Source organism: Oncorhynchus tshawytscha, unplaced genomic scaffold, assembly GCF_018296145.1.
Source record: "Oncorhynchus tshawytscha isolate Ot180627B unplaced genomic scaffold, Otsh_v2.0 Un_contig_18370_pilon_pilon, whole genome shotgun sequence".
NCBI classification, from domain to species: domain Eukaryota; kingdom Metazoa; phylum Chordata; class Actinopteri; order Salmoniformes; family Salmonidae; genus Oncorhynchus; species Oncorhynchus tshawytscha.
This window is the reverse complement of record NW_024604408.1, coordinates 1-3229: the sequence shown is the minus strand read 5'-3', so window position 1 is coordinate 3229 and position 3229 is coordinate 1. Positions and strand designations below refer to the sequence as shown.

General features: G+C 40.2%; 5 non-coding genes across 5 annotated transcripts; all 5 read left to right on the top strand.

Annotated features, from left to right (window-relative positions):
• Positions 1-326: 326 nt before the first annotated feature.
• Positions 327-399, top strand: trnar-acg. Its single transcript has one exon. It is a non-coding gene; the product is annotated as a tRNA-Arg (tRNA).
• Positions 400-610: 211 nt separating this feature from the next.
• On the top strand, positions 611-682 carry trnae-uuc. The gene has a single exon. It is a non-coding gene; the product is annotated as a tRNA-Glu (tRNA).
• A 1643-nt stretch (positions 683-2325) lies between these two features.
• Positions 2326-2398, top strand: trnar-acg. Its single transcript has one exon. It is a non-coding gene; the product is annotated as a tRNA-Arg (tRNA).
• Positions 2399-2799: 401 nt separating this feature from the next.
• On the top strand, positions 2800-2872 carry trnar-acg. The gene has a single exon. It is a non-coding gene; the product is annotated as a tRNA-Arg (tRNA).
• Positions 2873-3082: 210 nt separating this feature from the next.
• trnae-uuc lies at positions 3083-3154 on the top strand. The gene has a single exon. It is a non-coding gene; the product is annotated as a tRNA-Glu (tRNA).
• The last annotated feature ends 75 nt before the right edge of the window (positions 3155-3229 follow it).

The window sequence follows — 3229 nt, the reverse complement described above, 5'->3', positions numbered from 1 at the left end:
AACATCTCTGAGAAAAAAGATGGAGCTTGTAATTACAACAAGCATCATTTCAATGTTTATGGATTTGTCTGTGATGTGTATTTTAAATATGTGTCTTCCCATATGGTCTAGCGGTTAGGATTCCTGGTTTTCACCCAGGTGGCCCGGGTTCTACTCCATAATACACTTCATGGCTGCATTTCTTGCTCTGCAGTAAAATTCATGCAACAACAGGAGGATCAAATTAAGATATGCATCTGAAACAGAAAACCAAGGAACCTTGTTGTTGACAGATGCTATGACTGTGTACACTGGTCTAGCTGTGACCTGACTTCAGCTTAGATGTGGGGCCAGTGGCGCAATGGATAACGTGTCTGACTACGGATCAGAAGATTCTAGGTTCGACTCCTGGCTGGCTCAATACTTAATTTAAATGATTGAAATCAAGCTGGGATTGATACTGTATACCTTTCAGTGCTTCTGGAGGTTCTCACTTCAAACACATTTTAGACGGATTTCATCTGGACATTCCCCAACATCTCTGAGAAAAAAGATGGGAGCTTTTAAATCAGACAGGCAAAATGTCAACATTTATAGATTTGTCTGTGATGTGTATTTTAGGTATGTGTCTTCCCATATGGTCTAGCGGTTAGGATTCCTGGTTTTCACCCAGGTGGCCCGGGTTCAACTCCCGGTATGGGAAAGAATATCTTGTTATTTTGGACGCACTTGTGTAACCACAGATACTGCATTTTAAATGGCAGCAGAATCACACAACACAACAATATTCCCTCAGCAACAGGAAATGTGACATGTTTTGTAGATTCATAATTTACAAGACTTTTTAAACATTGATACACTTCAAGTTTGCATTTCTTGCTCTGCAGTAAAATTCATGCAACAACAGGAGGATCAAATTAAGATATGCATCTGAAACAGAAAACCAAGGAACCTTGTTGTTGACAGATGCTATGACTGTGTACACTGGTCTAGCTGTGACCTGACTTCAGGTTAAACTGGGGCCAGTGGCTGGCTGGATAACGTGTCTGACTACGGATCAGAAGATTCTAGGTTCTGACTCCTGGCTGGCTCAATACTTAATTTAATTGACTGAAATCAAGCTGGGAATGATACTGTATACCTTTCAGTGCTTCTGGCTGTTCTCACTTCAAACACATTTTAGACGGATTTCATCTGGACATTCCCCAACATCTCTGAGAAAAAAGATGGAGCTTTTAAATCAGACAGGCAGAATGTCAACATTTATAGATTTGTCTGTGATGTGTATTTTAAGTATGTGTCTTCCCATATGGTCTATCGGTTAGGATTCCTGGTTTTCACCCAGGTTGCCCGGTTTCAACTCCTGGTATGGGAAAGAATATCTTGTTGTTAGGTACTCACTTGTGTAACAACAGATGCTGCATTTTAACTGGCAGCAGTTTCACACAACACAACAATATTCCCTCAGCAACAGGAAATGTGACATGTTATGTAGATTCAAATTATACAAGGCTTTTTAAACGTTGAATGCATTTCTTGCTCTGCAGTAAAATTCATGCAACAACAGGAGGATCAAATTAAGATATGCATCTGTAACAGAAATCCCAAGGAACCTTGTCGCTGACAGACACTATGACTGTGTATACTGGCCTAGGTGTGATCTGACTTCAGCTTGGCTGTGCAGCCAGTGGCGCAATGGATAACGTGTCTGAAAACAGGTCAGAAGATTGAATATTTGACTCCTGTTTGGTTCAAAACTAGATTTATTTGACCAAAATCAAGCTGGGAAAAATACTGTATACTTTTCATTGTGTCTGGCAGTTCTCGATTCAAACACATTTTAGACTGATTTTATATGGGACTTTTCCCCAACATCTCTGAGAAAAAAGATGGAGCTTGTAATTACAACAAGCATCATTTCAATGTTTATGGATTTGTCTGTGATGTTTTTTTTAAGTAACTGTCTTCCCATATGGTCTGGCGTTTAGGATTCCTGGTTTTCGCCCGGGTTGAACTCCCAGTATGGGAAAGAACATCTTGTCATTTGTGATGCACTTGTGTAAGAACAGATACCACATTTTAAATGGCAGCAGAATCACACAACACAACAATATTCCCCAAGCAACAGGAAATGTGACATGTTTTGTAGATTCATAATTTACAAGACTTTTTAAACATTGATACACTTCAAGTTTGCATTTCTTGCTCTGCAGTAAAATTCATGCAACAACAGGAGGATCAAATTAAGATATGCATCTGAAACAGAAAACCAAGGAACCTTGTTGTTGACAGATGCTATGACTGTGTACACTGGTCTAGCTGTGACCTGACTTCAGCTTAGACGTGGGGCCAGTGGTGCAATGGATAACGTGTCTGACTACGGATCAGAAGATTCTAGGTTCGACTCCTGGCTGGCTCAATACTTAATTTAATTGACTGAAATCAAGCTGGGAATGATACTGTATACCTTTCAGTGCTTCTGGCTGTTCTCACTTCAAACACATTTTAGACGGATTTCATCTGGACATTCCCCATCATCTCTGAGAATTTTTTTAACTGGCAGCAGTTTCACACAACACAACAATATTCCCTCAGCAACAGGAAATGTGACATGTTATGTAGATTCAAATTATACAAGGCTTTTTAAACGTTGAATACACTTCATGGCTGCATTTCTTGCTCTGCAGTAAAATTCATGCAACAACAGGAGGATCAAATTAAGATATGCATCTGAAACAGAAAACCAAGGAACCTTGTTGTTGACAGATGCTATGACTGTGTACACTGGTCTAGCTGTGACCTGACTTCAGCTTAGATGTGGGGCCAGTGGTGCAATGGATAACGTGTCTGACTACGGATCAGAAGATTCTAGGTTCGACTCCTGGCTGGCTCGATACTTAATTTAAATGATTGAAATCAAGCCGGGATTGATACTGTATACCTTTCAGTGCTTCTGGAGGTTCTCACTTCAAACACATTTTAGACGGATTTCATCTGGACATTCCCCAACATCTCTGAGAAAAAAGATGGAGCTTTTAAATCCAACAGGCATAATGTCAACATTTAAAGATTTGTCTGTGATGTGTATTTTAAGTATGTGTCTTCCCATATGGTCTAGCGGTTAGGATTCCTGGTTTTCACCCAGGTGGCCTGGGTTCAACTCCCGGTATGGGAAAGAATATCTTGTCGTTAGGTACGCACTTGTGAAACAACAGATGCTGCATTTTAACTGGCAGCAGTTTCACACAAC